Source organism: Nymphalis io, chromosome 5, assembly GCF_905147045.1.
Source record: "Nymphalis io chromosome 5, ilAglIoxx1.1, whole genome shotgun sequence".
NCBI lineage: Eukaryota > Metazoa > Arthropoda > Insecta > Lepidoptera > Nymphalidae > Nymphalis > Nymphalis io.
The window spans coordinates 3,765,971-3,789,272 of NC_065892.1; the positions used below are offsets into that span (position 1 = coordinate 3,765,971).

General features: G+C 32.2%; 1 protein-coding gene across 1 annotated transcript in view; it reads right to left on the reverse strand.

Annotated features, from left to right (window-relative positions):
* Positions 1–17,752, reverse strand: part of LOC126768532 (uncharacterized) — a 286,006-nt gene extending 268,254 nt beyond the window's left edge. The window contains exon 1 of the mRNA XM_050486706.1: positions 17,626–17,752. The gene's annotated coding sequence lies outside the window, so the exon portion shown is untranslated. The remainder of the gene's footprint in view (positions 1–17,625) is intronic.
* Positions 17,753–23,302: the final 5,550 nt, after the last annotated feature.

A 23,302-nucleotide genomic window follows, 5' to 3' on the forward strand; every position in this document is an offset into this window, starting at 1 on the left:
TTCCATTCTGCACCTGAACTCTCTACGATCGTGACGGATTGCCATCCCATTGGATTATGAGAGAGAGGGAATAGAGAGTGCTTTCTGTGTTTGCACAAACACTTATGCACTATAATATATCCTGCGCACTTGCTAATCTCTCTTGAGAATGGCCATTGTGGCTGAAATCTTTATAACTTTAGATACTAGAATTACTTAAGTTTAACGGTGCAGGCCTATGGCATCTTTAAAGAAAATAGGGTTAAAACCCACATGCTTAGTTGTGTAATTACGTTCTCATCAACATCATCATTTGCTAACGTTAATCCTTTTCTGAAGCCACAAAAAGAATACAAAAAATACCTTGAGGTACTCCACACATGCTAATCCCAAAAATAATTAAACGAAATTTTTTTGAGACATGATATCAGAAATAAATACGTTGAATTAATTTTAAACGGTAACAAATTAAAACCTTTTTAATAGTCTTAGGTTTTAAAAAAAATATACAATAACCATAAATATACTTACTAAATATAAATACACTTTTATATGATTGATATTTGTTCTGTGTCAAACATTTCTATGGTAAACATAGACAAGGAATTAATGAATACATCCTAAAATTTCTTCCAATATTCGATTGATTTTGTGCAAGCTATGATTCAATTGTCTAACAGCTGTATTTCATTTTGATTTAAGGAGTTAGTTCGTTAGAGTAAATATGGATAGTATAGATATTAAATCTTAGTTCCTAGAATGTCAATGGTTGGTGATAATCACGTTTTAGAACAGCAATACTTAGTAATGTTTTGTTCCAGTTTGAAAAGTAGGTAAGTGAATGTTACAGACACAAGCGTCATAGCTTCTTAGTAGCTGGTGGCGCATTAACGATGTACGAAATGATTAATATTTTTTACAGCGCCAATGGTTATTGTTGGTCTTTAAAAATCCTATCTTGGATCAGGTTAATAAAAGTTTAATCGCTTTACTTTATATTTTTTTATTATGTATTATTATTAATGTAACAACATTAACCACACAAAATAAATGATACAACTTAAACTTTTGTAATTATTTATAAACGTATTCTTTTTTTTATAATATATTCATCTACGATATTAAACTTTTTCTAATAGAACATTACATAGTTTTAACATTTATAAACTTCCGGTTTTTCGGAACGTAAGTCCAAAAACCTTCAACATTTTTTGCTTACACGATAAAAAACTCAGCCACGAATTTATTATTGGTCGGGATAAAAAAATTTGCACAACAAAAAGACTAATTTGAAGCGATAGCGAACAACAGCTGCTTCAACTATAAAACAGAAACTCGAATCGAAGTTTATAATGGAAAAATATTCTAAATTGTCTTCAATCTATCAACGTTGATTGATACGTATAGAATGGAAATTGAAAATAAGGCAAAGGCATCGAGTTTATTTATTTTATCTTATAACTTCTAACTGAGTTTAACCATTTAAATAGATCGTTACATAAAATATATAATTCAGTATAAGAGCAGCGACGTAGCTACCTGAACGGTGAAAAATTATTTTATATTAAAAATCAACCGTCATAAAAATTAGTTTATTTTATTTTATTTAAAATAGGTAGACGGCTAATAGGCCTTCTAGATTAGTGCCAACCACAACACATAGACATCAATACTGTAAGAAAAAAAAAAACCATTACTTACATCGTCAATGCACCTTCATCCTTCGGAACAAAGATTTTTTGTTACTGTGCCTGTAGTGACACTGGCTCACACTCACCAACAATTCTAAGTTTTGCTGTTTTGGTAAAATAAGCGATGAGTGGGTGGTATCTACTCGGGTGGGCTTGCTTTTGCTGCTGGGCAGAATCCTCGCAACCATTTGGTGGTTTAGGGGCTTACATGCATGAATGATGGATGCGCTTATCAAATATTCCCTAAGTCGGCTCTGACAACACAAATTACATACTATTCTTCTATAACGGAACCATAAAATCCGTTACCTTCAAATAAGTATTTTAAGCTTGTGTCCTTATAATGTTTTATCTCTAATTCAGTTCAGATCTTTTTCAGCAGTCGAGGGGAAAGTTAATTCGATATACGACTTTAATAGCTGTATCTTCAGAAAAACGCATTTTTTTTTCTATATATATTTTTTATCTATAATTATAAAAACGAACAAAGATTTGTATGGTAAATAAATACTTTTGCCAATAAACACTGGCATCTTTTATACACAATCGATGCGCGACCAACCGTAATACTTAAAACTGTGTTTGGTGGTGTAACAATCACCAAGATGAATATAGCAATTAAAGGATAAGGAAATCAATCAAGGATCAAGTTTTTTTTTAATACTATTATATGCTATTAAAAACCCTTTACAAGAGCATTTGCAATAACAATACTGTAAGAAATAATAAAAAGAACTTTTGACTTGACTTTCGTATAAAAGTTAATCATATTTAGCGAAATATTTTAACGTCTAACAAAATAATAAAACATCCTACAAACTGACGATTTTAAGAATCAATATCTAAACGTACAGTAACAGTCTGTTAATATCTCACTGCATGATACAATTTAACTATATCTGGGGGCTAAATAAATTTTGATGAATTATTATATACCATAAACTTCAAACTCGAGAAATAATCAGAAAAAATGATAAATAGTACACGGCGAATAGTACAACTTCAGCAAAATTAACGATTTTATATTCCAATTCATCTTAAACATGACAAATAAAACATCAAAGCGATCGTGCAAGATCGTGAATAAATAAAATAATATCGAAATTGCCAATTCCACGCTCCGAACATCACGTGCCGTTTACAAAACAATCTGTTCATATGAATAAAATATCGGCACACGGCTGAATAATCCGAGTCACTTGGTAAGGAAACAATATCAAAATCAAACAAAACTGTAAAACATCGCTTTGAAGGGGTTTCATTTAATGTGAAGGGAAAATAAGAGGCGGTAATACCTAGCCGAGGCTTTCATAACAATGAAATTAATGTCCCAACCTCGGCGGGCCTAATTAGCCACCACTACTTTCACATTACTATTTCAGTTTTATCCAAACGGAAATAAACGGTATTTTTAAAGCAGTAAAGTCGATGTCCGCGTGTAAACTTGTTCGCTATGATAGAATTAGATGCAATTGTTTCAACTTTGTGAATGCAGGTTGTTTTTTACTATTTGAATTGCAGATAAAAGTTTTTGTCACAAATATGAACATATGGTGTTAAATGTAAGCGAAAACTTATTTTTAATTCAATTTAAAACGTATTTCTTTGAAAGAAAACGCTTTGACGATATTAAAGAAAATATGTACAAAGGGGTAAACACTAAATTATAATTCAAACAAAAAATATATTTTTATTAAAATTTATTATTATATTGATATTTAAAATGTACCTTACGTATTAAATATCTGGGTATTAAAAAGGTGAGTGATGCGAGTGACTATAACAATTATACATGCATAAAAAGCATATCAATGTAAGTCGGTTCTTACAGAGATCTTACAGAATAGCTTATCTGATAATAAACGTTTTCTGTTTTTCACTCTCGTGCAGAGATCGCGTCAGTTTTTTCTTACCTAACCTCATTATTGCTTTCATATTCAATGACACGTTTTTTTTTTCGCGGCGTACCATTAGCCGGATAAATCAAATTAACAAAATTTAATATTCGAAAGAAATTTTTGAATTGACAATCATTTTAAAACAACATTTTATATTTTATTAGCCAAAATTGTTTTGTTAAAATGTACATATAATTGTTTCAAAACAGATTCAGTGCGAACAATAACATGAATTTATCTGAATATATTAAACTGTATTTACATTATTTCTTCCAACAAATGTGTTAAAATAGATCATTTTATCACTTTTATATTACTATCACTCTTAGTTTCTGAAACGTTTGATAAAGTAACGTGGCTTTAATCTAAATGATCATTGGTCAGTTACCAGCCAATGACGAAATAGACAACCAATAAATGCAAGGATTTCGACATCCGATTTCGTCCGTTTATTGCATTAAGCAAGAACCTAATGAACTAAAATCGATTGACATACGTCAAATTTTAGACTAAGTATCCAACATTAGTCGATTACAATAAAGTAAAAATTTAACAACATGATAAATCTTTATTCTCATGTTTAAAATAAAGAGAAACAAAATATTATATAATCATATCTATTAACTATTTTAATACCTCATTATAATGAGCTCGTTAAAAACTTAAAGTTTTCACTAATAAGACTATTTGAACATTCAGATTCAAAACTGGGTTACGATTTTCATTCCTGTTCACATAATTCTCAACAAATTATCCACAAGAGTTATCCTAGATAAGGCGTTCCACGTTTGGCGCTCTTGTAACCAAATTATTTAAACTTCGTATCATTATAATCTTGAAACCAAATAGTAGATTCAGTCCGTAATATGCTCAGACCCATTTTGTAAGTATACCAATTACATAAAGTGAATTATAACAGAAGTGTTTTAAGATAGTTGTCAGCTTCAGCTTTGTCTGTGTGAGATCAACATTTGTGTTATTACAATAGTATTCTTAGCTGATATAATCTCATCAGCAGTACTTGGTATTGTTGTGTTCCGGTTTGAAGGGTGAGTGAGCTAGTGTAATTACAGGCACAAGGGACATAACATCTTAGTTTCCTAGGTTGGTGGCGCATTGGTGATGTAAGCGATGGTTAACATTTCTTACAATACCTATGTCTTTGGGAGTTGATGACCATTATGTGGCCCATATGGCTCGTCCGCCTTCCTATTATATAAAAAAAGAACTTCTTTTTGTACAAAAATATGGCACATTATAAGCTGATAATCTATAGCTTACAAAATTAAAAAAATAATTATTTAACAATGCATTAACTCGAAAAACAATATCAGGAATTGTTGCATTTTTATTCCAAATAAAATTCCTATAATGAGAATGTCGATATAGATTGTGCACTTGTGTTTGCATACACACATGGATAATATGACACTTCCTACCCAGTTGACCACTCTAAAACGTCATCAAAATAACTCTATATTCAGGTCCAAGTTACTTCTCTAATTAGTCTCTTTTTGCATTAGCACAAATACAATTGCGGTGTTAAAACTAGATGTAGACATTGTTCGTATTTTACAGAAAATTCGAGCATACTTTTTGAAACCTAATAACTAGGCTCTAGAAAGAACAAACTAGGCTGTAATGGAACATTTTTTTAAAACAATGGATATTGTGCCAACAGTTTTAGCCTCACCAGTCGGGACAATCCGTTAAGTGAACAAAGGTTCAAGTTTTGTTCAATCCAGCATCGCTATTGTGTCTAGCTTTTGTACTTTGTTTAAGCGAATAAGTTAGTGTCCGCGTATCACTGATAACGTTTAAATGGATTCGCCTTTATAATTATTAATTTTGTTATTAGTTATGTATTAATTTATATTTTTAATTTAAAAAAAAATAAAAATAAAAAACTGATAAATGTCATGTTGGCACGTAGTGTCGGTGATCGAATATATTCGCTGAAAATAATAAAATCGTAAATAATCTCTTTATATACCTACAGTTAAAACAATATAATAAAATACCTTACATCCACTCAATTATCAATATAATATGATATAAATTAAACAATGCTAATTACAATATTGTACATGGGCCAAATGGGCCAATGGCTTTGAGCATCGAAAATTGAACAAGCAAATAAATATTCACAAGTCTTATAAAAACGTATTATTTTATAAAGTACATATTAAGACTTAATGTTCTATTCTGAACTTATAAAACTAACCATAAAATGATATGCAAAAATCATAGTTATGTTATAAAGCAAAAATAAAGTCATAACAACCTTTATAAAATAACTTTTATTAAAGAACACTCCCATGATACTCGCCCTCATTCCTTCCCTGACTTTCTAAAACTAACGCTTCAAATCTCAAATCAAGTATTTGAAATGCTATTTGTTGCGATTTATATTTTGAAAAAAGAACATTTTAGTTATGATTTGATAGAATTATATATACTTATGTTACAACATATTACCAGCGAAGAAGTATTACTGAGTCATTGATGGAGATTAAATCAGATCATCAGAGAAGATCTATGGTGCGGCACCGGGAGCACCGGTGCACCGTACACGACACCGCGCTGTGGCACGACGCCGGGTCGTATCCCGGTAGCAGCGCAATGCCGTCACACGGTGACCGTTGTCGCACCGTAGACATGGGTCTACGCGCTAATTAACATGGTGATAGGTGTTGTTGCCGCCTGGTTGGCTACTTCCTACTCTTTCGTTTTTCTTTGTTCTTTCATGTATATAGTACATGAAAGAACTCGATTGAGTCACGAGGAGCGATTTAAACAATCAATGTCCAAAAGTAATGGCGCTACTGCTTATACTTATAGTTACCGTTAATGCTTATATTTATAAAAACATACATTAAATATAACTTTTTGCTTCATTTACTTATTGTTTAGTAATCAAAGAAGCATAAAATAGCAATTAATTGAAATGGCGCAGACTAAGTATAAGTATTCTATTTTGCTGTATTTTGTATTGAGTGAGCCAGTGTAATCACAAGTGAAAGGAACATAATTTTGTAGGCGCATCGAGGATTTAAGGAGTAAGTAATGATTTATAATTTATGCAATTTCTCTTAGCGTCCAATAATCAATTAGATTATATTCTTTCTTAAAACTTATATTATCTCGCATTAGGCCTAAGCCGTTTATGCGTTGTTGTTATATGAAAGGACTAAAACAATCTTCAAATTGACGTAATAGAACCACATTCGCTCGCTCTCCCTTGTTATTTAACATTTGTAAGTGTCAAAAGACATGTAGTCATTTGTCGAGTTGCTACAAAGGCCCGGCTTTTGTGTTCCGCAGTATTGTACGACGTTTTCATCGGACAAATTGTACTGGAAACATTCCCAGACGCTCCGAAGCCAATGAGTGAGGTATTCGAGTTTTAACTATTACCTCGCGTTAAGTGTTGTTAACATATTACAATATTTACAATATAATTGTGGTATCTATTAACTTCACATGGCTAGACCGAAGCAATATTCAAATATTTGAAATAGTAGCTTATAATAATATTTCTGATAAGCTTATAAGCTTTCTTTGGAGACAAGTGTAATAATTCAATGTCTAATTTGAGTACATTTTTTTTTTTCTAAATGTAACTTTTAGAAATGAAACATTTCTTGCGCATAAAATACGCTAAGTTAGATAATCTTGTTATTAATATAATGAATAAGAAATATTTGTATATATGTGTGTTTGTTCGTAGTAGATTTTTGGCTTAGGAGTGTCATTAGCTATTTTTTTTATTCCGCAAAATACATGGGATAATCGGGGCCACAATATAATAAAAAAATGTACTTCATGGTAGAGCTTTGTGCAAGCCCGTCTGTGTAGGTACCACCCAGTCATCAGATAATCCACCACCAAACAGCAATACTTTATATTATTGTGTTCCGGTTTGAAGAATGAGTGAACCAGTCTAAATACAGACACAAGGGACATAACATCTTAGTTTCAAAGGTTGGTTGCGCATTGACGATGAAAGCAACGGTTAATATTTTTTATAGTTCCAATATCTATGGGCGGTGGTGGCCACTTACAGTTGGCCTATTTGCTAGTAAGGAAAGAAGTGAACAAAAACAAAATCAAACTTATAACCACTAACTTTTAGATAATCACGCAGGATGCATGATATATTCTATGGATTAAGCTACGCATCATTTTGTAGTATCTTTTTATACTAAAACTCTTCCTACATTTTATTTTTATTATATCATTGCTTAACCTTATTGCGTTTATTTGTAGTGGTATAAATTTGCCAGACAATAAATTTAAAAAAAGTTATCCTTTACTAAATAAGCTGTAAGTGCTTATAATAATATTATTTACTCGTTTTACCTTAATTATTTACACACACTTAGCCAATAGTGGCCCGCAATGGGTAACATAATTTAGACGCGACCGTTCGATTATCATGGGAGCCATAATCATTTGGAAACATGTCGTGCATTCTTCGATAAATAATATAAGTGAAACTTGTTTAATTTTTTTTTTTAATATTATAGTTAATATAAGCACAAGAGACTTAACATTCGATGGCAGCAAAGTAGATACGGACATCTGCATTTTTGTGAAAAGCTTTTTTTACGAAAATAAGCTTTTATTAGCCTTATCTACAAGTCTGTATTAATTTTTTTTTATTTTTCTAAGCAATTACAATTTTCTGGTCGTAAATGAATACATCTACATTCGAATTTTAAAAAACGCCGCAGTAGAAACGGACATTTGAATTTGTCCGCCTTTACTTCGGAGTATCGACAGATGATTGAGCCGCAAACAAAGACAAATCAGTCACTTATCACACTCTTGCACATACGCGGTTACGCGGGTACGCGGTTAATTTATCGCACTTTTTGTTAAAATTATAAATTAAAATATTAGTTTATATCAAGACCACCTACCTTGATTTTTACAAAAATATCAAACACAATAGCGTATTAGAATCAACAGCAGTTGACGACGCAGAATTTAAATAATAATTTAGTTTATTCGCACCTCATCGTTAACGTTTTGATCGAAGTAGTTTGAAATTGATAATAATTGTTGAGTTATAAGATTTTTTTTAATTTATACTCGGTAACTAATCTTTACTAATATTATAAAGCTAAAGAGTTTGTTTGGTTGAATGCGCTAATCTTAAAAAATACCGGTTCAAATTGAAAATTATGTTAGTGTTCCCCTTTATCAAGGGCTGTTATTATATTTAACATCAAGCTACAACCAATAGGAGCTAAGCATCAATAAAATATGTTGCAGAAACGGGGAAAATGTATTCTTTTTGAGAGCTTCCATTGCGTGCGCTGCCTAAACGGTTATAGTTAAGCAACAATCACGTTTGCCAGAATTGTTTTTCTTAAAAGATAAAAAAGCATCCACGATATCATATGTGTATCATTTAAGGACGACTTACTATAACCTTTTTTATGGTAATCAAATTAGTTCTAAGATAATCCATTATTTGCGTAGATTTTCTTCTCATTGTTTTGTTAAATTTATTATTACTCGTTTTATTAATAGTTAGTTAATCATAAGTACTTATTTTTTAAATACAGATTTACCTTTCAGTTTTAAAGTCTATGCAATTATCAAAGTAAAATAAAAATTCCTAACGTCAAAGATTTTCATGGAGGTATGTTTCAAATAAAAAGTCAGCAATGTCCAATACCAACTGAAATTGAACCACGTTGGACCTATATTGAACCCAACGCAAAAAGAAACATAAAAATCGGTTCATAAACAAAAAAACTTTTACGCTAACAATCATAATATACTATATAGGAAAACCTCTTTGTTTTTTGAAATTCCTTAAATATTATCAAAATTCAAAATATGGATTACCGTTTTTATATAAAGATTAACATAAAATATGCTAATATAGATATCAACGTAAAATGTTTCGAACTAAGTGGGTAAGCGTAACTGGACGTGGTCCGGGAAACCTAATTTTATTTTCATTGCTCGAAGTAACTTGGACGATATGGTAGCTAAGTTTATGTGCTGAAATATTTTGCTCAAAACAAATTACGATATCATTAAATCATTACTTATATTATAAACGTGAAAGTGAGTTCGTTTGGTTCTTTGTATGAATGTTTAGCTTTCACATCCTATCTACGATAAATAGAAAAGGACAGGGTACCTTACATCTGTCGCCCCCCCCCCCCTCAGACATGCGGATAAAGTCGCGGTCGGAAGTGTACCGAACAAATAAATAAACATCCACATTTATTTTTATAACTATAATATAATGAAGTAAGGACATCTTTAGCAGAAATCAAACCATTGTACCATACACTTCAGAAATATTTAAAATCCATTATTTATTTTTATCAACAAAGTGATACTATCTCAAAATAAAGCAATTAGTAATTTAGTTGAGAAATCTCAACGGAATCTAAATTGTAAGTCAAGAAACAAAAAATATAATTTTAACCAACAATTCTTAAGTGACAATTTATTTACCACAGCGTGGAATTGAACCTGTTGCTCTGTGCTATTAGCTTCAATGCAACGAACATACCTTTCTTGTTACACTGTAATTACATTACCACAAACAGGCTCTGATAGGCGCTTACAAATATTTGGCTATCTGTGCCAAAACTTTGGAATTAAGGTTTTTTATCAAAGGTGGGCACATGGGCCACGTGATGCTAAGTTATCACCACCACCTATAGACACAGCCACTAAAAAATACTAATCATCTATTATACCTAAAATGCACCATCAACTTTGGAACTATAATATTATGTCCCTCGTGCGTGTAGTTACGACTCAATTCCAACCGGAACACAAATACTAAATATTGCTGTTTGACTTACATTATCATTAATAGAACAAAAAAGATACCAAACAAAGTGTGTTTGTGTTCATAGATTCGTAATGGTCGTAAAATCTTTGTAAGGTATTCCATGGTTAAATGTGCATATAATTTATCTTAGTATATTTGTATTAGTTCCCTGAAACACAGGTAATATATTATCTTGTCAAATTATTACTCTCCCAGAGACTGTGTTTATTTACGTTGCCTTTTAATATGTTTCTCTTGCAAATTATTGCTATTCATAAACAAAATAAAATGCACTTTTATCCTAGAGCGATTGATCAATCTCGGTTATTTAGCAGCTAGTTCTTCCTTCATGGTTTGCAGTTGCTGACAATAGATATCTGCCGTAATCGTTTGGCCAGATTTTAGAAAGCTGTAGTGAACGGTACCGGCGCTAATCCACCAAACACTGACTTTTCCGAGTCAATTTTCGTTTATGGCAGGATTTGGCTGCGTCTTCAGGGTTCAGCCATTGCGACGAGCGCTTCCGATTATCTTACAGTATCCACTTTTCATCACAATTAATGATTTGATTTAAAATGCCTTCATTATTGTGTCGCTTGAGCAAAGTAACACAGTAGTCGACGCGTGTTTGCAAGTTCGATTCACTCAATTCATGAGGTACCCATCGTTCAAGTTTTTTTACTTTCCCGATTTGCTTCAAGTGGATTAATACAGTTTTATTACTTACCCTGAAGCCTGCAGCTATCTCTGAAGTGCTTTGTGATAGATCCGCTTCCACAATAGCCTTTAATTCTTCATTTTTCACTTTTATTTTCGGCCGTCCATAGGGTTGGTTCTGAAGGTCAAAATTTCCATAACGAAAACGTTGAAACCAAAAACGTACCGTGCTTTCTTTTGCGACACCAGTGCCGTACACATCATTAATCCTTCGAGCTGTTTCTGCAGCACTAGTGCCACGGTAAATCTCGTACTTGTAAATATACCGATATTTCATGTTTTCAATTGTGCGGTAATAAGCAACACCAAAGAAAAAAACAATGAGGAAAAAACAAATGAATGAGTGTTTTCGAAACTCAAATGTACCAGCTAAATGAATTTATAAATTTGAATTTGGCATTCTTAATCAAAGAGGAGATATTTCAGATCAAAGTGGTCAGTACGACAAAACGCTAATTTCATATGTAAGGACCTAATAATAAACATTGTCGACAACTATCGAATTAAGTATTACTAAGAAGATCTATCGAGAAACTCAACAGATACCTGTTTGAGTAACTTTGGTTCAGTCATTAACCACAAGAACTCAAGATCTAAAACTTTCACTACGCTAAATGGCTACGATTGAGTTGAGTCACAATTATTATTGAAATTATTTTACCAGTTACCAAAACTTGTTGTGCAATATTGTCTTTATAGGTACCGTTTGAATCTTACCGCAACAGCATTATTTATATTGATGTATTAAAAAGTTAAGCGTCAGCAGCGCAATGGTTTCCGGACCTCCTAACGATGAAAATGTAGTAGGTTCAATCCTGACCTCAAGTTATTAGTAAATTTTTGAGTCTTTCACAGATTTGAACCTGAAACCTCGAACTGCTACAAGCTAACCACTAAACCAACGAGGTTATTAAAGTCCTTAATGCTAGTGCTTTGTAGTGTTACAATTGCGCTATAATGTAAAACATATTAGGTTACAAAGACAATACACAGAGATCATTGATAGAACACAGGCTCGCTATCAAACATCTTCTACACTAGTTATTGAGCTCAGAATGTGCGTTCCATATTCCTTGTATCTTAATGTTATTTCAATTCTGTATTTATCAGACGCTTTGATCCTAATGTTATGTATTTTATGAAGTGAAAACCGTTACTTTATATGGTTTTGCTTATCTATATGGAGTTGATGTTACGCATGTTGATTGTATTTTGATCATTTATACTTTAATTATTCGATTATTTATTTTAAATAAATCGTGAATTTTCTTTGACAACTGATCATGATAATTGTACACCTGATCGATTTCGGCTACGGTGGCTATTATCAAGGATAACTAGCTAACAGTGCAGGACATATTATAGTGCAAAGTGTATGTGTAAACACAGATGGACAGAAGACACTCTCTATTGTCAACCACTTTTTAAGCGATTCAATCGAGTCAATATAGAATTATTATACTCACTTATTTATTGTTTATAAAACTGCGTACGGAAAGAAAATTTACTGAGCTTTATATAACTAAACACCTATTATATACAAAGCCGAGATGGCCCAGTAGTTAAAACGCGTGAATCTTAACCGATGATCGTATGTTCAAACCTGGGCAAGCACCACTAAATTTTCATGTGCTTTATTTGTGTTTATAATTCATCTCGTGTTTGACGGCAAAGGAAAACCATCATGAGGAAACCTGCATGTGTCTAATATCACTGAAATTCTGCCACACGTGTATTCGCCCGCCAACCACCAACCCGCATTGGAGCAGTGTGGTGGAATGAGATCCAAAACCTTCTCCTCAAAAAAAGGAGAGGAGACCTTAGCCCAGCCGTGGGACATTCACAAGCTGTTATTATTATACACAAATATAATGTAAAACGGTATTACATTTAAGTTGAAATATAATATAATAATTTGAATTAGTTTTACATTTCATTGTTAAAGAAATATTATAATCAAATTTAATATATATCAAATAAGTGTAACTTTCCGTAAACTATTATTAAAATATATTGTATATATCACAATACAAAAACAGACTGTAACCCCCAGGGGTCACGAACCTTAATCTAAATAGTCAACAAGCACATGACAACTTTTCGCCTATCTGCTCACTGTTTAGAATAATAAAGGCTTATTGCTTACTTAGGGCAGGTGACACGGAATGATTAATCGCTGGAAATGTTTAACGCCCGTGGGATCGAAAATATATCCATCAATCTTGTATAATAAAATTTATCTGTTTTGTTTTTCGGTGAAAATTCGTACACATGTTTGCTTGTAGAAAATCCTCTAATATTTTTGAAATCCCTACCACACTGTTTCGCTTCCCTGGATGTAATCCGTAAACACTGGCTCCATTGCAACGGGCTCTTAGAAAATTGTATACATTTTAAATCGTACTAGCGATCCCTCGCGGCTATGTTCCAGCTAAAATAAAATTTGCATAATTCATCTTATTAAAAACTTAAACTTTTTTATTTGAAATACGGTATAACGCTGCAATTAATAAGCCATCACAATTTTTTAGCTGCAAAATCGAATAAAAAATATATGCAAATATATTTTTTAATTTTGTTTGCTCTATGCAATAACAATTTCGGAGCATTGGCGATGTAAGTATGGTTATTATTTCTTATAATGTCAATGTCTATGGGTGGTAGTGACCACTTACCATCAGGTATTAGTATACCTGACAACAAACGGGCACTTTATAGTAAGTGGTCACTGCCACCCATAGACATTGACATTGAAAAAATGTTAACTATCACTTACATCGCCAATGTGTCACCAACCTTGGGAACTAAGATGTTATGTCCCTTGTGCCTGTAATTACAGTGTAATCACACTCACCCTTCAAACCGGGCCACAACAATATCAAGTACTGCTGTTTTTCAGTAGAATATCTGGTGAGTAGGTGTTACCTCCCAACCGTATTATTGTGTACAGACACAAAGGTGGTCTAAGGAATGGTTAATATTTCAAACTGCTTATGTCGTGTAGTAGTAACCACTTACAATCAGGTGACCTATTTTCGAGTTTGCCTATTTTATATAATAAACTAAAAAGGTTATCTTCTTCATATTTTTATAGTAAAGGTAGGCGGACGAGCATATGGGCCACCTGATGGTAAGTGGTCACCAAAGCCCATATACATTACCATTGTAAGAAATATTAACCATCGCTTATATCGCCAATGCGCCACCAACCTTGGGAACTAAGATGTTATGTCCCTTGTGCCTGTAATTAATCTACTAGGGCATATTTACCTATTATCGCTAAAAGTGATTCTAATACCCTTGAATTCAGAACCGTTCTTCCACAGGTTTACATCGGCTGATTGCCTTGGGGGTTTCAATCTAAAGCCTGTCTGGGGATGTCTTGTGGGTCGCAGCATGACCGAACCAATTCTACTTCCGACGTCTAATCTGCGCTTTTGTATTTTATATAACATTTCAGATTTGGTTTGCAAATACTCAAAATTATAAAAATTTTATCACTTTGTATGTATTGTGAGTATATAGCGTCTTGCGTTTTACTCCTCTAGTTAATTCGTATAGTTTCTATATAGAACGAAGTATGCATAGCTAATATATGATAGACAAATCCACTTCTAATAAATTATATATTTATTTATGTAATATAAACAATTTTTAAAATAATGACGTACTTAATGTACTGATTTATATAGAACTTCAAAGGAGAAAAGTTTTGCAATTTCGTCAATTTCAAGGATTAACGCTAGAAATATTTATTAAGCAAATCTAAATATGATTAAATTTATCAATAAATATTTTATTATAATATGATTTTTATCTCGACAATATTATTATAAAATTAAATTACAACGTTTATCGCAAATCCGTCGACAACATTAGAAACTATCCGTGACAGCCTGTGAATGTCCCACTGCTGGGCTAAAGGCCTCGTCTCCCTCTTCGAGGAGAAGGTTTGGTGCTTATTCCATCACTCTGCTCCAGTGCGGGTTGCTAGAATACACATGTGGTGGAATTTCAATGAAATTGGACACATGCAGTTTTCCTCACGATGTTTTCCTTCACCGTAAAGCACGAGATGAATTATAGTCAAAAATTAAGCACATGAAAATTCAGTGGTGCTTGCCCGGGTTTGAACCCACGATTATCGGTTAAGATTCACGCGTTCTTACCACTGGGCCATCTCGGCTTTATGTAGAAACTATAGTGATTTTAATTACAAAAGCTTATGATTTATAAACATAACACGTGTCACGTTAAACGTTCACACTATATCTATAACTAATATTACAAATACGAGTAACTATTTCTGTTAAGTTTTCACGGCAAAAACACTAAAGCGATTTTGATAAAATTTGTTATGAAGCAAACTTGAATCTCAAGAAATAGCATTGGTTATTATTCCTAGCACATCCCAACTACACAGGTGAAGCCGCGGGCGAAAACTAGTATATTTTACACAACAATAAATTTTATTAACTTTTCTTTCTTATTATGGAACTCCAGTGATGACTAGATGATGTTATGGACGCGTTTCATAACTACGTCCTCATACACGAAACCTCGTCGCTTGTCATCCGCATAATCCTTTTGAAGTGACGCTATTTATTTCCAACGATAATACCCTTTGTAGCCATTCTTTGTTTTACCATCAATTATTTTCGTACAGCTATTGTTTATCGAAATTATTTCAGAAGCCAGGATTTTACAGGTTATTTATGGGCCGGATATCGTAAAAATATTAAAGAATATTTTCAATATTTCATTTAAATGCAATGAAGTATTTTTAAAATAGTATTTAGTTCTACATATGATCTCTCACATATAAGGGAAGTCGTGGTAAAATTTGTTTTAAGCATTTTTAGCTCAGTAAATGATCGTTATTGATTGGTAAATTGAAATTTTAAAATGCTTATAAATATAAAAGTAGCGTATTTCGATTGTTTCATAAATCACCTCAAATGTTGATATTTACTCAAGTTCTAATCTGTTAGGTATATATAGTTTGAAAGATACACACGTCACTGACAAAAAATCACACTAACAACGGGTCTGATATGTAGCTAAGACACTATAGAAAGACCTTCTATATTTTTAAACCCGATAAAGAAGTTAAAGTACTTAAATTTTATAAATAAATAAACTCCGCTTCATTACGTATTTAGTGTGTAAAAAAATTCAATTCAATCGAATGTGATAAGCTGGTTTAAAAATCATTTGCAGGATATAATACAACATACCTTCTTATTGTCTTTTAATTTTCATAGCATTCAATAAAATCTTATATAAACTATTTTGATTGTTATAGTTTCTATTTTTTTTTCAGCTTAAAATGCAGACGAGTTCTATACAAATAAAACGAATCTTTAATATCAGCGTTATAATTATATTTACATATTGCTTTAACTTGGTTGGCTTTAAAACCCGGTTGCTATATTTGAGGAATTATTGTAATAATTATTTCTCAAATATTAGAAGATTGATAACCGATTTTGATTTAAGAGCCGTTAAAATCATTACGTTATGTTAATAATCACATGCGACTTCGTAATTTACAAAATGTTTTTTATGGATACGCTTTTGAATACGCCTCGTATCCTATCATCCGTAAGATAAACGAATCGTTTCTTGAATGTAGCAGCTGGAGATCTGATTATAAATAGACATTATCGCATTTTTTGTTTTTCAAGGTAAGTATTTATGTCAATCTACCTCCAACGTAAACTAAGATTTACATATTATAAAACTGGCCAAGTCGGGGTGACTTACTCACTCACACAAACACAATCGCTCTAAACACAGTAACACATTAATAATATTTGGCGATAAATAAATGAGGGAGATACACATAACGTGCTAGCACAGAACCAATATATATTGAATGTTATTAAGATATTTATCAAATCTTTTATTCATTCATTTATTCTTGTATACTGAATTTTAATGTAAAAATAAACATTAAAACATATTTCTGTGTAACAAAATTTAAAATCAATCGGACTGTAACCAAACTATATTAAACTTTGAAAGCCAAACTAAATATATAAACGAGATAGGCAATGCCTTGCGCGGGAGCTAATATATAATGCAAAACAACCATCCCATTTTCCCTATCGATAATAGACTTGTTTTGCTCGCCTTTATTATGGAATAGGCTATATATATTCTAATTATGAGATAATTATAAATTCTTTATAATATTATTATAATAACGATGTTATTGATTCCAAGTATAAATAAAAAATCATAGTGAACAAAACGTTATTTTATTTTTAAGCTTATGTAGGTTCTTTAATAATAAATACAAATTAATATAATTTGTATGAAATAGTATGAAATAAAACGTAAAATTACATTGAAACATGACCGTAAAACTTAAAGGAAATAATCTAACCGAATTTCCATCACGTCGTGATCGCGTCTCTTAATAACATTTCAACGATAATTTTATAACAACATAAAATGATAGTTACATATAAATTAACACATATCGATTCCAATAATATACAGAGAAAAAAATTAACAAGCTTACCTTCAAACACTTTCACTTCACTTCACTTGTACACTGAAAATCACTTTAAACTGTCACTCGGATTAGTTCGATACGAAAACGCGATCGAGATCAAGTAAGGAGTAAACGTAAGCTCCCTCCGACAGAGACTATGCTACTGAGCTTTCCTCGTACGGGCGTAGGAGCTACGGCGCGCGCATCTGTATACGATAACAGTAATTTAAATACATTTATCAAGCTAATTCTGTAAATTGAACTAAATCATGATATTGTTGTGCCAATGTACGTTTCTTACAAGTCTGTTGTAGTGTCGATTGTGATAAAACCTTAGCATAATTGATTTGTAGTCGAAGTGTTTCTTTTATAACAGTGATTTATGATAGGACAGCCAGTTAGCTTATTCAATTCTGTCACCATCGTGAAAATTATATTCGAATGCTATTTTGTGTAGCAGGTTTATATGACGTTTATATCTATTAATTTTACGTTATGTTATTTGTTGCTAATATAATAGCTTTAAATAAACATTAACAGAAATATTTTATCGTTGTGAAATCCTTTACATTTTCTTTTTCTTTAGCTTACCTTTGGTGTTTTGTCTAGCATTTCTGCTGTAAATTTTTAATTTCGTAGCGATTAATTTTTATAATAAAAGATTAAAATAATTAATAATAATCTTATTACAAGTTGAAAACCTCTATACAATCGATAATAATTGTCTACAAAGTTAGTAATAGTTGTATAATTTAAACAGTCTTTGAATACAACTAACAGTCTGATTCGGTAAAATGCCGAAGTTTAATTTCAAATCAGAAAACCGTGTATTCATCATTCGCTTACCCATAATGGTATTTGTGGTAAGTATAATTTTAGTAGTATATTAAATAGCCTGTTAATGTCCCACTGCTGGGCTGAAGGCCTCCTTTCCCTTTTTGAGGAGTAGGTTTGGAGCTTATTCCACCACGCCAGTGCGGGTTGGTGGAATACAGATGCAGGTTTCCTCACGATGTTTTCCTTCACCGTAAAGCACGAGATGAATTGTAATCACAAAAAAGTATATTAATACTGCAAGGAAAAAAGAAAATGGTATCGTCTATAGATAAAAAATATATAAAAATATTTATTATACATTAAACAATTGTACTCCATACTGTACCTAAATATATACGAAGAAAATAAATACGGAAGGCTGAGAACCAAGAGCATTGATGCACATCGGTATATGTCCCGTAATGAATTACGATTGAGCGATGATACTGAATATTAAGTTATTTGTATATATACGTAATGTATTAACACACATCTCGAAATATAAACAAAGAAACGAAGATTTCAATATTTTGTAATGCAAAGGCGCACTATGAAAGGATTTTGCCAACTTTTATTAACAACGTCCCCCTTATTGCCGCGTCTCAATCATCACCATCAATTCGTTCCAAGTGTCTTTCTTTATAAACACCAAACTAAATAATGGTCTACATATAATATATGTATACAACGAAAATTCGTGTTTTTTTTAAAGAGTTTAGTGCTTATTTAAAAAAAAAATAAAATACATTTTTTAAATTCAGTTTATTTCAATGCGATTCAATTATTTACGTATCGACTGTAATGGCTACGTCATTAAATACGTGTAAGTGTGTCGTTAGATCTGCAGCCTTGAGGACATGAAGCTTAGTCGAGCTTCAAGTATCACTTTGCGCTTACTTGTACAAACCAGTTTGCGCAGTTAAGCGTGTGCACGGTAAAACATTGATTCATACAGACTCAAAGAAAATTTTATATAATACATTGTTATATATTTTGTTGACAGTTATTGTTTGTACGATAATGATCGAAGTCATGTCGTTTGCTTAACAACACAGGTTAATCGTTGTGTATACAAAACAACAACATACTATATACACAATGCTGCCAATTTCTTAATATTTATTGCAAGCATGGATATAATTAACTAACCAATTTCACATTTAATAAATCGTCAGTCCTATTGTTAAAGAAATAGTATAAAGTAATTTATTTGCATTTGATTCAATGAAATCAAACTGAAACAGTTGTTGCAAGCAAATTGGCAATACAGTTGAGTTGTATTGATCTACACAAAATAGTATACGCTTACGGTTTGTTCATCCCACGTATATTGTTATAACCTTTTTATATACATATATGTATTTTAAGACGAATTTAACTTAACGCTTAAAATATTCAATAAGACCTACTGTTTATGTACAATTACGTACATGTACAATTAAATAGTGTTTTTATTAAAATAATATTAATTATGTTCTATCAATAATTAATTTATAATAATTGATGTACGGCTGACCTATTTTGATCACAATTGTGATGCACAATTCTGTTTTTTTTATAGAATAAGAAGGTGGACGAGCATATGGGCCACCAACGCCTATAGACATTGGCATTGTAAGTAATGTTAACCATCGCTTACATCACCAATGCGCCACCAATCTTGGGAACTAAGATGTTATGTCCCTTGTGGCTGTAAATTACACTGGCTCACTCACCCTTCAAACCAGAACACAACATTACCAAGTACTGCTGTTTAGCGGTAGAATATTTGATGAGTGGGTGGTACCTACCCAGACGAGCTGGCACAAAGCTCTATCACCAGTACGTGTGCATATGCACAAGCTTGCACTCTTAATACGAGGGGTTAGCGTACCTACGTAACCTGTGGGGCGCAGCTTTAGGTACGTACTTTCTGTGGCAAGGAAGTATACTCACAGCCAATTTACAGACTCCCGGTGAAAAACTATTGACGGAAAAAACTCAACAACTTTTTATTATTTTGACTTGGGGTTTGAACCTGGCTATTACACCAAGAAGTCATTTGTATTACTGCAGTATTGTAATATCGATTTCACTATCATTTCACAATTAAGATGTTTTTCAACTATAGCCTTGATATCTCAACAGTATATAATGCTATTTAGCATTGTTACCCTTACAAGATTGATATTAACCCTTTGAGCTAATGTCATCCATTAATTCGAAATCTAGACTAAATTTAAACTGAAGATAGGAATTGATATAAATAGGTACTGATGGTATACGTTAAAAAAAATAAACACGATTGAGCTTGCAAACATTTGCAACAATAATAAGCCATCCAAGAAATATAAAACACAATTCACAAACAAAACATATATTATTTTGGTACAAAATTAATGTGAATACTAACAAAATATTTAGTGTTGAAATCCGGGTAAGCACCAATTAGTTTAATTTCTCTTAATCCATCTCATGTTCCGTGGTGATGAAACATATCACGAAAACTACATGTGTCAAATGAAAAACCCAAATTCACATTGGAAAAGAGTTGCCAAATGAGTTCCAAGCGAACTCCTCAACAGGAAAGGTCTGGTGGTAAGCCGCAATCTGCTTTTGTATGTTTACATATATATAAATACACTATTTAAATTATTAAAATTGAACATCATATATACAGCATCTTAAGCTACGGTAAAAACTTAGAAATATTGTTTGACAAGGTTATGTATTTTATATATAAAATATGTAGGCATACTGGCAAAGTACTACTACCTGATTGTAAGAAATCACCACCACTTATAAACAGTGGCTTTGTAAGAAATATAAACCATCCCTTACATCATCAACAAACCACCAACCATTGAAATATCTTAGTTCACATAAATCGGAACACAATACTTACTATTGCTGCTACGCGGTAGAATATGTATGAGTGGAAAGCATATAGTGTATGAAAAGTAATTATGGACTTGTAATTCATAACAAAAAATAAAGTAAAATATAATCTTGTATTCGAAATTTCTAAGTTCCTTTTCGGCGTTTAAGCTGCTGAATCTTTGGATAAGTCAAACAGTCCCAGTGGACCGAGTAATTTCGAAAATTGGAATCTAAACGTACAACCAATTTCCCATTATTTATTTTGAAGCGACTTTGTCGAACTTTTGATTGTATAACTCTCAGTTAATAACAAGTGCGCTGAGCTTGTAATGTAAGGGTCGGGAATGTTTAATACCGCAGATGTAGTATGAATGAAGTATGAATATGCGATATATTAACCTAATAACTAAAGTAAACATAAATAGTAGTAAATTTGTTAAACAATGCGGTTATGCAATTTAAATTATTTTACAGAGTTAATGGATTATTAATATTGATTTTCCGATAAGGTATTACCAGCTTTTCTCTACCATGACTTAAACTTTATTTACGTTATAATAAAGTAACCTTAATTAACATTAACAAGTCTGGTAGCAAAATTATTTTAATAATAATTGCCTGTCAAAGTGAAACAGATTGTTATGAAAGTATTTAATGATAGTTATAATTTTGACGATTATATATAAATACAAAAAACACCAATATTACAGGTTATAAACCAATTATTTTGCTTATTAAAATTTAATTAGAACTAGATTGAGTATATATACTTTTTATATTTATATAAAAAGTATATTAACTTAACAAGCAGAATAAGAATTTATTATGACGATTTATTAAAAGGACATTCATATTTCGCCATTCAAATAAATCGGTCGAGCCGCATAATTTTCAATGCAAGATTGCATTCAACGAAGCGTACTGACTCGGTGTAAAGCGCTCGGGAGATTCACCGACCAGCCATACGTGATCCTCCACTCCTCTCTTATCATAAAGAGGAATGAATTAAAACAGTGGATTTAACGAACATGTCTCGGTAATTAGACAGGGTTCAAAGAACACGACTCTTTTAATTGCACACTGTTTTACAAGGGCAAAGCCTGTGGCAATTTTCATTTGTGAAATAATTCAAAGTAGAAATTATTTCTGAACTTGGTAAGTCAAATGTCGCGCAGAAATAGTCTTGTTTAAGCGTTTTATTGCTCTTTGATTTGACTTAGCGGTTATTAATGAAGGCTCTATCCATTGTGGGCGGCTGTTTCGGCGTTGACTGAGTTTCGGCGCTTTGAAATTTCGAATAAAATTAATGTCGTGTGTTTATAGCTTTTAGTTTTTATATATAGTGTATAATGTAACCCGTTAATGTCCTACTGCTGGTTAAAAGCCTCCTCTCCTCTAAATTAAATTGGGGGTCCATTCCATGCTTCTCTAATGTCAATTGGTGAATTCAGCTGCGGTAGAATATCATGTCAAGTGATATAATGCCGAGTGAAGCAACGGTTAAAAGCTAGTAAATCGTATGGCCATAAAAAAAACAGAGAGATGGCGTTGTTCACAGAACGTGTTGCCGTCTTTGGCGCCGAATCCGAACAATCGCTTGAAACATCGCAATTGATAGCTATTAAAGAAAAACCAATACATACATGTGGAGCTAAATAAATAAGAACAGAATATAGTTTCGTTAATAATATAAATATTTTTTATATTATTAATATTAATTGAATTAGCCGAGATGGCCCAGTGGTAAGAACGCGTGAATCTTAACCGATGATCGTGGGTTTAAACCCGGGCAAGCACAACTGAATTTTCATGTGCTTAATTTGCAATTATAATTCATCTCGCGCTTTACGGTGAAGGAAAACATCGTGAGGAAACCTTTACAATTGCGTCGTGAGATAGCAGCACTGAGCGCTTTCTATCGACTGTATCACGGCGAGTGCTCTGAGGAATTATTCTCTCTAATTCCTGCTTCCCCCTTCCTTCTTAAGTCCACGCGAGCTGGTTCTCGATGTCACCGCCTAACTGTGAC